This window comes from Podarcis muralis, chromosome 5, assembly GCF_964188315.1.
Source record: "Podarcis muralis chromosome 5, rPodMur119.hap1.1, whole genome shotgun sequence".
In the NCBI taxonomy this organism is placed as follows: Eukaryota; Metazoa; Chordata; class Lepidosauria; order Squamata; family Lacertidae; genus Podarcis; species Podarcis muralis.
The window spans coordinates 21,597,878-21,610,272 of record NC_135659.1 but is presented as its reverse complement, the minus strand read 5'-3'; the positions used below and the strand labels follow the sequence as shown (position 1 = coordinate 21,610,272).

At 40.4% G+C, this 12,395-nt stretch overlaps 1 long non-coding RNA gene across 2 annotated transcripts in view; it reads left to right on the top strand.

Annotated features, from left to right (window-relative positions):
• LOC114598660 (uncharacterized) overlaps positions 1–11,941 on the top strand; it is a 96,180-nt gene extending 84,239 nt beyond the window's left edge. Inside the window, exons 3-4 of one of the 2 annotated variants that reach the window (XR_013392854.1) lie at positions 120–219; positions 11,375–11,941. This is a non-coding gene — a long non-coding RNA (uncharacterized LOC114598660). Of the gene's footprint in view, positions 1–119; positions 1,145–11,374 lie in introns of those variants that run through there. The other variant, XR_003707102.2, reaches the window with a different exon arrangement.
• Positions 11,942–12,395: the final 454 nt, after the last annotated feature.

Sequence of the window (12,395 nt, the reverse complement as noted above, 5' to 3'; positions counted from 1 at the left end):
AAATTTCTTACAACAGATTTTATATGCAAAATCCTACACTGTTTGCAAATTAGGAAATGGCAGGTGTAATAATTTGGTCCTTTGGTTGCTGATATAACAAGTTGCATTTATTTTCTCAGATTGCAGCAATATGATGAATGTGCAGTGCAAGAGAATCTTCAAGACGGCATGAAGTTGAAACCAGGAAAAATGGCAAATATTAAATAAGGAAAATCTGAGGTACGTCTCTACCTGCCACTAAAGGTGAGGTTGGTGTAGACTGATGTCAGCTGAATGAAAAACAAATGGGCTTGCAAAACACCTTCCATTCTCTTTTACTTCTCTACCTATTCCTACGTTTGCCTATGGCCATTCACTTTGTCAAAACCTTGGCAATATCTGATACCTGGATTTTTCTTCGGCATTTTTGAAAACTGAACGCAGCAACCAACGACAAACCAATCTGATATGTAGAACAGAATAGACACCATTCTTGAAAAAGGGATGTGTAACTAAGTGAATGGAAATTTTGAAACCAGTTGTAGTAGCGCAGATGTTAATGTTGTTGGGGTTTTTTGTGCGAGAATATAAACATAAGAAAAGCACTGCTGGATCAGGCCAATGGCCCTTTGAGTCCAGCATCTTGTTCTCATGGAAGCCAACCAGGTGCCCATGGGAAGTACAGAAGCAGGACATGAGCTCAACATCACCCTCCTCACCTGTGATTCCCAGCAACTGGTAGAGTCTTACACATTGTAATAGAAACAAAGAAACAAAGAAAAAGGGACACGGGTGGCGCTGTGGGTTAAATCACAGAGCCTAGGACTTGCCGATCAGAAGGTCGGCAGTTCGAATCCCCGCAACGGGGTGAGCTCCCGTTGCTCGGTCCCTGCTCCTGCCAACCTAGCAGTTCGAAAGCATGTCAAAGTGCAAGTAGATAAATAGGTACCGCTCCTGCGGGAAGGTAAATGGCGTTTCCGTGCGCTGCTCTGGTTCGCCAGAAATGGCTTAGTCATCCTGGCCACATGACCCGGAAGCTGTACATGTGGCTTAGTCATCCTGGCCACATGACCCGGAAGGCCAGTAAAGCGAGATGAGCGCCACAACCCCAGAGTTGGGTCACGACTGGATCTAATGGTCAGGGGTCCCTTTACCTTTACCTTTACCTTTACCTTTAAACAAACAAAAATAGTTCAAATGCATGGTTTCCAAACTGATCAAAATAATATTTAGGAGCAACCCAGTTTCAGCCCTGCTGGGCAGCAGTGGCCTTTTCCCAAAATGGCTGCTTCAGTGATGGAAACTGCAAAAATGCTCTATATCTATATATATATATCTATATATCTATATCTATATCTATCTATATATATCTATATATCTATATATCTATATATATATATCTATATCTATATCTATATATCTATATCTATATCTATATCTATATCTATATCTATATCTATATCTATATCTATATCTATATAGATAAATATATATATAATATATAATATATAATATATAATATTCCCAAAAGAGCCCCAGGGCGGCAAACATCAAACTAGCAAAACAATACATTTTATAATAATATAAAGACATTAGGAGCATCTAAAAACATGTAAAATTTATACATGAAGTTATTCCAATGTAATACCAGCCTTTCAGATGTAATAAGATGTAGAATAATAACATATGTTCTTTTGGTGTTTTATGCTTTGAGGGTGTATTCGCATGAGTGCACTGCATACCAAAATTTCATCAGTGACATTGACATGTACATGACCACAGATGTCTTCATTGCAATTCATTCTTCTGACGCGGACATTTTCCAGAGCAGTCTGTTTTACATCCACAGTAATCACTTCATAGCAAAAATCCTAAACCTGTGAAAGTGTAATCCAATGTGGTTTCCATCCCGTTTCTCCAATTATAACCCCTGCGCTGACAGAGGTTGCAAGTAACCACTTCTTCACCCCCATACACATAGCTGTCAACGTTTTCCGTTTTTTAAGGGAAATTCCCTTATTCCAAATAGGATTCTTCGTAAGAAAAGGGAAAAGTTGACAGCTATGCCCATACATGAATAGCCTAGTAGACAGCAATGCATGATATGTTATTGTAACATTTCTTTTATTGATTAAATGTATTTGATGGAACTATCATGTGAAAAGCAGCGCTTGCATCTCTTCATTCAGTGATATATATTCACCACAGTTGTACATCAGTGCAAAGTACCTTTCAATCCTACCTAAAAACATGTATTGAACTCCATGAGTTTCAACACTGAAGATATGAGTGTGTCTGAAATCCTGAAGACTGACTACATGTCCCATGCTGTGAGGTCCTGCTTCCTGCAAATGATGACGTGGCATCTCAAGCTATGGATTCATGAAAGAGAATCAATGCCTTGGTCATCTTCTCACCAAGTTTCATAGCAATATCACAAACATCTCTGTGTGTAAAGTGCTTTGCTAGACCAAAGCCACAGCTTAACAGAAATCTGCAAAAAGAATAAAATGGCGAAGGCTTCAGTGTAAGATTCAAGAGTCCTGATCTGTTTTCTCAAGCAGTTATCAGTGAAAGCAGCATCTTACATGAGGAACGTTATTCTTGATTGCATTTCTTCATGGTTGCATGGGGTGACAGTACTAATGTCAAAATGATGGATGGTGGAAATTGCTGGCTAATCAAGATTATTTTGTAGATACGCCTTGAGATAATCTCTACAAGAACTTTGAACAATTCGGTCTTGTTTTCAAAATCCATAGCAGTTGATGGACAGAGGTGTCTCATACTCGCATCACATTCCATGCAACATCGGTTGACTAGTATGCATGACTAGAAAACCAGTTCAGCATACCCCTGACACTGAAGAGCAGTCCCAGCGTTGAGTACACTTATCTATCCAGGACCATCAATAGCTACTGCACTAACATCAGGGCAAGTGTTATCCGTGTTTGAAAAACAAAGACACTTTACCATCAGCCTAAACCTGAGTTCTCCAAATACTAAAATAGGTGGTGATCTCTGCTGTCTTTATGTGACAAATTACTGGTAATTGCATATTCTTTCCATGACTTGGCAATGACTGCTGGGGCTCAACAAGGTAAATGGGATATGGGGGTGCTCTGCGAGACGTAAGTATAGCAGGCAGCCAAGTTAGTTCACTGATGACCTTTCAGTGTATGGCCAGTGACACACACATATATAGAACCCCTTTAAGAAGGGGACCCTGGAATCGCCGCCACTGGGGGGGTGAGTCTCCACTTCACGCCCCCCCCCATAGGGAAGAAAAGACTGAAGGATTCCACCCAAGGCGATAACCAACAAAGTTGTGACGAATTGCTACGGGGAAGACAAAAGCTGCCAATGCAGGAAAATTTCTTCCTGGTCCTTCAACAGCAACAAGTCAAAGACTATAGCAGCACCTGTTAAATAGGAAGAAAACGTTAACCTACAAACAAGAAACATTAAACAAAGGTAAGGTAGGGAGGAGGAATCTCCAGAGCCGACTGCCTGGCTATTGTTGGCTCCACCCCCTATTTATAAATGGGGCTGGCCCCACCTCCCAGCAAGAAACTTGGTTACTGAGGCTGGGTGTGAACCTCCAAAAATTAACACTGAGAGGCAAACCAGCCCCAGTTTGCCAGTAAGCTCCCTAGGAACTGTAGCACCATGCGCAATCCCGCAAAGGGCACCCACAATGTAAAGTGTGAGTGCTCGTTATATCAATCGGTTTGTGGTTTCTTATTTTGGTACAAGTTTCCATTGTTAGATAAACCACCACTTGCCTCTATTGATGCAACTTCAGATGCGACGCTGCTGTGCTTTCTCTGCATTGCACAGTTGAATCATAGGCACTGCAAAATGATGAATGCTGAACACCAAGAAGCATCGTCTGTGATACTACTCACACCTTACAAAGCCATCTGTATGAGAGCTGTGAATACAGTGTATTTCCACAGTCTGGTATAAATCATCTTTCCCCAACTTGGTGGTGCTTTGTGCTGCAGCTGAAACTCCCATCAGCCCCAACCACCAACGTCAGGAAAGATGGAAGTTGACTTCCAATTATATTTGGAACACACCTGCTTAGAGGAGGCTAGTATAAATGGATCACTAAAGGAGTTTTGGACAAGCATCGCAACACACTGTTTTTTCAGTTTCTGCTAGATGCCGGGCTTCCTGTTCACACACACGTTTGAGATCGTTTCCCCACTATCACAGATACCAAGAACACATACCATCTTTGAAACTGTGCAGCAAACCAGGAATAATTGAAATTAGTTTATTCTTGTAATACATAGCATTGTAGTTGCTTATCCTGTCCACACCTTGTTCTTTGAACTGGACTTTCTCCCCCAAGACTGGCCACATAAAGTGCCATTTCTGTGTCCATTGTCTGAGACGTATGACATCTCTATAGAATTTTGTAATGCAGACAAGATGATAAATGGCACGATTTGCCACTAATTGCAACCTGATGGGAACTTTGATGTCCCTCAGCTAGGTGGGGAGTAAATTTGGTTCACTTCTCATTTCCCGAAACAATATGCCGACCAAAGAGCAGCTGCATGTTTGAAATTTACACTTTCTGAATTTTGTGGTGCAGTTCTTGAACAACGCAATGCTGGAAAAAAATGTTATATTAGAGGAGAAAGTGATAGATAAAATACATGTGTTAGTGAAGATAACATATAAAGTGCATTATATCAGGGGAAATTGTTTTCCAAAATGTGCATATCAGGCAAAACAGCATGCAAAAGTGTACATATTAGGAGAAAAGTGTACTAAAATGCTGGTGATTTTCATGAGGGCTTTAAAGAAAATCACAAGCTAATGCAGTGAACTGTACTTGAGGTTGGCAAAATGAGAAAACGAGAGAAATTGACAACGGCATATTTGTCCATCTGTACCCTCAACTCTGTCATAACCTTTCAGACTTGATATTTAAGATTGAACCTCAGTGCTTTTGTCAGTTTAACTTTGTCCCCTTACGTCAGAAAAGGGAACCTTGAAGATCGACTAACATTGCCTACTAATTAAAAACACTAATTTAATCACAAACTGAAATTGCAAATAAATTAATAATAATTAAGAAACCAAGCACTTTGAAATGAATAATATAAAACCAATGCAATAAATATCAGCAAAGCTGTTACAAATTAGAATTGATTCTATGCCAATTTGTCATCAGCAGGCAGAATGCTACATTTGAGCCAAATCCCAATACTTCTACTGGTTGCAAATTAACTTCCATCTTTGATGTGCAGCAGACAGTTGCTTTGGGTGCTGTTTCTTGTGCAAATCGGCTATTTGAAGCACAGCATGGGCAGTTGCATTTATGAAGTTATACTTTGTTATTGCTTTCCCTCAGCCACAAAAGTATTAAGTTTAATAGCATATTTATATTAAAGTGTAGGAAGAAACCACCAAACCACCGACTCTAAAACCTGAAAGCACTGCATTTCCAATAGTCAGTTTAAGTACTGTGAATAACTGCCGCAAACATATGGATGGAAATTAATTTTAGGGTTGAGTTGAAATTTCTTGGAAAATAATATTCTGATAAATTATCTGATTAATTCCTTTGCCGGGGGTGGGGTGTCCCTGAATCCTCCCTTCTGAGGTATGCTTTGGCCCAGTTCTTTAGTTCAGTCGGTAGAGCATGAGACCCTTAATCTCAGGCAAGATTTACATTTTCTAAAGGAAGCTTCCTCCCCATTTCCCAATACCTGTAATAAGCTTAACTGGTTAACTGTTTGTTAACCATGTTGGTGACTGGTGTTGGTACGGATGAGTTTTTGATGTGATAGTTCTTAGAAATTTTCTGCTGATTTCATTTTTTTGCTCCCACCCAAACTGTTGAAGAACATATTGCAGCCATGTGGCAGCCATTCACTGGCATGGGAAACAATTGGGATGAAGATAATCCTACTTACTCTGCTTGATGATCCCAGCTTTGAAAAATAATTCTCCTGTTTTAAATACCCAGCCTCTTCACCAGCATAGCTCTGGTCTGAGATTTATTTCACGGTCATATTAGAGTATGACAGAATTTTGGACGGAGGAAAAATCTCTTGCCTTTCTAATAGTAGTAGTTAGTGTCACCCAATGTAATGGATTGGCACAAAGTTCAGCACGGACAAAATGAAGCAGTTATTCAAACAACATTTAATTAACATACAGAATTCATTACCACAAGTTATTATGGCCACTAGCTGAGATGCCTTTTATGAAGGAGTAGACAAATTCGTGAAGGATGGGCATTTAGTGAAATGGAACTACTAAATTGTACACTAGTGTTGAATGCTTCGTGCTGAGCAAGTGAACGTCATTAGCTTTGATGGTCTGCTTTAGTCTAGCCACCATTAGCAGCAAAGTTCCAGGCTGATCACTGGGTGACCTTGGCCCAGACTTTGTCTCTCAGCCTGCCCTACCTCAGATGGTTCCTATGAGAATTAAATGGAGCGGGTGAACCATGTTTGCCATCTTGAGCACCTTGGAAGAAAGGTGGAATACAAATGCAATCATCCGGTCGAGCAAAAACTATTCATCTAGCCATGCAACGAAGGAAGCTCAACACTCACATTACCTCGTGGGCAGCTGTAATGTGCTCTGAATTTGCCACTTGAGCCAAGTTTGGGTTTTGTGGAATTGTAACATAAGAGCTAAGCTTAAATTACTCTTGCCTCAGGGATGCCGTCTAAACCTTTCACAGTTACATTTGCAAGTTTTTACTGTGTGGAGTACAGCTATCACCTAGTATATTTCTCCATCCTTCTAGCAGCCAAGAGGAATGTGGTGCTGAGATTTCACATGGGGTGTAACCATCATGAGTGAGTAATTGCGTATAAACAGGCAGCAGAGCGGGGAAGTGGAGAACTTGTCACAGCTATCCTATTTTGGGTAGCATTCCCATGGCAAGAACAATGTGTGGTCCAGCGCTCTGTTAACATAACTTATTAATCTTTCTACAAGTGAATACATAGAGGTGAGAAAGCAAAGAAAAAAGACGGGGTGTGAAACATCCCAAACTTACAGAAGTAATAATGAAATAGTTTCCTTCTCTGCAGAAGCTATCATGTTCAGTTACGAAGCAAAGTCTGCATGTGGAAACCCAATAGTGTCAGAGATAACAGTGCTAATTGGTAGTGTCCTCTGGGAATCAGCTTCACTGTGAAAGTCATTAATGTCAACAATCACCGCAATTAACTCTTGATAGAGCAAATCCTTCATGATTATTTCTTTATAGCCAGAGAAACTATTAGATCTCTCCAAAACGGTAGGCCCAGTGCAGCCATTGCTAACCACCTTTACGTCTAATTTATTTCAACTTGAGTGATTCAATTACATGCATGTCATTGCCCTTGAAATCAGCAAGACTTGATAGTGCTTAACATTGCCTGAGTCATGCCAATTATTTTTATGTATACAGTGCCATGCATTAATGTACCTGGTACTTTTCACGATAAGCAAAGGAGCCAGAAAAATCTCTCCTGGTTTCTGGAAATTATGGTGTCATCAGTGTCCTGTTTTATTTGATTTCTTCTACAGGAACAAATAAACCTACCTAGATGGTTTGGCAGACAATTTTACTCTCCCAAGGCAAATTCCCATACCTATTGGGGTGGCAAAAATGTGTGCGTCCCCCCCCCCCCGCAAAAAAGCGATGTGTTGTGTCAGAAGAAAGACACTTAATTTTACTTCTCTAGATCAGTTTTTGTTTGAAAAGCCATGTGGAACATTCTTTTGCCTAAGACATTTCACCATCTGGGGCAAAAAAAAAGGGAACCCAAAACACAAGAATCAATTGGGATTTTCTGGATATATTTTATGCCAGTTGGATTTTTTTTACCCCAACATATCATACCACTTGAGACAAAAGAAAGACGCCGAACCCAGGATTTGATTGATGGACTTATTATGTCTCAGGTGCCTTTTATGTACTTGGGGAGGGGGGAAACGACTGAAATCGGGAAACATGTTTACTACTGTGAGAGTGCCAGTAACATATAAAGGATTATGTTATAGGTCTACTTTTGTGACAGTTCTACAGTGAAAAGTACACTCAAGGTTGACAGCACCCCACCCCAATTCGTTGGAGAAAGGTTTTCATTATATATAATATGCATAGGATCTGCTTATTAAAGTAAACACAAAACATATATTTGAGTAAATTAATGGCCTTAAGTTCTTCTTGGCCTCCAGATAAATAGATGAATGAATGAACAACATTGTTTCATTTTAATTAACCATTTAAAAGATGTCGCTTGGCCTAGCAGTAACGCAAATGTTCTCTGCAACACAGCACCCATATTTTCAATTTAGGTCAAGCCATCAAAGACGATGCAAAGGATTGAAGACGGAAGATGAGATGCTCTATTTCACATATTCGCCCTCTGGAAGAGCTGGCAAAAGCAGCCACTTAAATTAAGTACAGGTCATCAGACAAGATATTTAATCTATTCCTAAGACAGACAACTTCCACAGCCGAAATCCCCATGGCCTTTAAAGCAACACAATGAACTACTTCCTCGTGTACTCCTGTCAAGTCATGTTAGGTTCCTTCTTTTTTAGAAGTGATATTTCATGTACGCTTATGACCATATTGCTCAGAGCAAGGAAAAGTGTTTTGGTTTATTTATGACCTACTAACCTTAAATAAAGAACACACAAAAAAGTTTCAGCCAATCTGAATGTTCTCAGAAGCCCGGAGATATGAAACGAACATAAAATAAATCTGGCATTTGTAGTGCAGACCAGCAAAGGCACACATGGCCAATCCACAGGGTTTCTTTAAAAAGAAGAAGATGGAAACCAGATGATGGAAGAGGCAGGGGGAGAAGTCATTGTTACCCAGTGCGTAATGTGAAAGGCAGACCACAGAACTGAAAGTTTAGGAGAGAATAGGGATTTTCGAATTGCACTCAAGGTGAGAAATAACAGGAGAATGAATGGTAGTACTGAGCTTTCCAGTACTTTATTGGGGAGGCAAAATGGAAATGTGAAGCAGCCAGCTCTATTGTTTGAAGACTGAATGAAATGGAACCGACATAACTAAGGGACACATTTGCCTGTTTGATACCAAGGAAGTAAGATACAGAATTAGGTGGTGGTGGGGAATAGAGTCACAGGAAGAAGACAGCAACTGAAAAATAAATACAGAAAGGAAGGGAATAATTGGAGGACGTTAAACATGACTGGTCCCAAACTATGAAGTCTGCTCTCTTTATTGGGACAATGGTGAACACATGCAGATGCATTCAAAAGGCTATAAGGCACAAAAGACTTGCAGTGATGTGAATACTGAATAAGTCTGGCTGAGCTGAAACTACTCAGAAGTCTCAAGCAACCAGAAAGAGGAAAAGCACGGTTTTATTTTATTTTGACTAGGAAAGGTATGTCTTAATCTACTCAGAACAGCAAAGAATGATCTCTGGTAAGAATCCTACACATTGCAGCAGGGCTGGAGATGGCTTCAACAAGAAGGCAATTTTCAGCAGCATTTCCCACGCCAACCATACCGCCCCAGCTCAATGAGTGGAGTCAGATGACTGAACTGTTCACATGACACTTGTGGTTAATTTACAATAGCCCCCTAACCCATTTGATTCTCATAGCAATCGTGTGATGTAGGTTAGGGTGAGAAACACAGGCACCAGTGACTTAATGGCTGAGTATTTGAACCCGGTCTGTGCTGAGCAGTCTACAATTTTATTCTTCTAGTTAGGCCGAGATGTCTACTCAAGTTTTGGCTTAGAAATAGAATTAAAAGCAATAATCCAATGTAGCAGTCTGGGAAGGACATACTAGGAGCAGTTCCTTTGCTGCTTGAATCACGTTTTTGTGTGTGGTAGCATGCATTATTTTATTAAGAATGTTATTGTTGAAGCTATTTGGGCTTCAGCTTATACTGCTGGTGGTTATTTGTTTAAACTGGCCTTTGTTTTTCAGAAAACTGTTAATACCCTTGTTAGTTTTTATACTGCATTATTTTTATAAGGTTGTAGGCTTGGGTGGGCTGCGCCCCAAAGGACAGCACATAAATCACTTTATAAATTAGAAATAAATGCGAACTAACTCAGAAAGTCCAAAATTGAAATAATGCCCTGAGGCATTAAAAAGAGCTCTTGCTTAAACTTCCCAATATTTGTAGGAAACTTTGGTCAAAACCTAGGCATGCTTACTTGGGAGTAAGTCCCAATAAACTCAACAGGACTCACTCATAAATAACCAGGTGTGGGATTGGGCTGCTCCTCTTCTCCCATGACCCATTGTGATCGAAAACTACTTGAGAAGCTAATCTTCATCACCCTATCCTTGCGTACAACAACCAAGTATGATTAGTAAGACAGTCCCCTCCATATAAATAGTTCTTAACAACAACAACAGCAACAACATGAGAGGACAGGTTTACACCATTAATGCGCTTACAATCCAAATATCAACACAATGGAGGAAACAGGGACGTATGAAGGCAGGGACCAGAAGGTAGAAAGTATTCAATTATGTTTCCCACAATTATGGAATTCCTTCACTTAGAAACTCACCTTAGACCAAGCCTGGAGATTTGCTGAAAGTTGTTATGGTTTCTATTATGTTGGGTTTTTTTGTGTGTGATCAGGGACAAGTCTGAACTGAGGCAGTTGGGGCCATGTGTATCTCAAATTAATATTGATATATATTTAATGTTTAACATTGAAATTGTGCTATTTTATATGGGATATTTAAAGAATTATTGTTACGTTTAGGAGCACAAACGATGCAATGAATTGCCTGAAACTCCAGGATAGGAGTATGGGGAAGGGGGGGAGAGATAACACAGTTGGGAACTCGGAAGCTGAGAGACTGAGTTGTGCACAGAGATGTCCCCACTCCAAATCTCTGTCTCTGTCTCTATCCTGACTTCATTCAGTAGCCTGAGGCAAGCTCAGTTCTCTAACTTGGGAAAAATAATAATGACCTGCCTTATACGGTTGTTGTAAGGGTCTATTAGATCATGTATGTTATGCTCTTAGAACAGCAAAGTGCTATATAAATGCTAGGCATTTTTGGATCTGAACAATGGACTAAAGCTATTACTATTCTGCACAATTTCCTTCCCAGATTTTGTTTTGTTTTGAAGAAAAGATAAACCAGGGGGGACGCTTTGATCTGATGTTAGACTTTCCTCCCAGGATTTGAGGGCTGTGTCGCCCACTATTCCTGTACCCGCAGTCCCTGAAATTACATTAAATGGCTCACAGGAATTATTTGCTGAGAATTATTTGACAGAACAATTTAACAGGATGGGCCAATGGTCAAGTGTTGGGGGACCACCAAATTAAAACTGAGTTTTCTATGGAACTGGAATCATTGTCTTTTCTTAAAATTTCTCTCCCTCCTCCCCTACTTTCAGACATTTGCGGGCGGATACTGTGAAGTCTGTGGAGTTCTGCTTCTTGTGGTTGCTTCAGTGAACATTCAACGCTGTCGGTGAGTTTGGGATTAAAGTGAAAACCATCGACCGTTGATTGTACCCTCCAGCTAACCATCCTCCTCTTTGCTTCATGCGTGCAGACCTTTCGCTGAAGACAGCCGCAATACCAGCGCACAAGATTTGGGTTTTTCGGTGAGGGGAGGGGAAGAGATGAGGGAGCAAATCTTCCCTTGCAGGGTTTCACAAGCACAAAAGGTCACAATTAACATTCATTGCTGTCGGTGGGTTTAACTATGTGGACAAGCTCACTGAACAATGAATGCAACTGTGGCCCCACTTTTTACAGTCGTAGTCAAGAGGAATATTGGCTTTGAAATCAGCACCCAAGGTGGATCTCTTTGGCTGAAAACCTACGCTTCTTAAATCAAGAGGCTCAGATAATTGCAAATTGGTTGCTTGTCTGTGTCATGTGGGGCCAGGAAGACCTCCGAGGATGTCACTTCAATGAATTTCATGATTATGTCAAATAAAAGTCTTTGCTTTTTATCTACCGTTTATTACCTAGATTGGAGGTTCTTGACCTTGTTTTACCATGAATATTCTTTAAAAAAACAACAACACTGATTTGCTGTCCTAAAGGACCTTCAATGTAATTAAGGCTAGTAACACTCACAGCAAAACTCAGTACTGCCCTTACCTCGGAAAAAGAAGGTCAAACAAAAGAAGGAGGAACAGGACCCCATGGGAACCTACCATGTTTTAAGATTTGTGGTGGAAGGGGGGAACAAACGAAAATTCAGTGAACGAATGATCACAACTTTCTTTATTGTGCTGATTGGACCTAACGTAGGACCACAATGACCAATCAGGACACATGATGGGAGGGATTAGGGAGGAGCTTACCCCTCCTATGGAGGTCTTGGCTAAGCCCCTGAGAAAAAGCAGAAATATAGGACGCTGCTTTATAACAAAACAGACATCTATGTGTAGCTCAGTATAG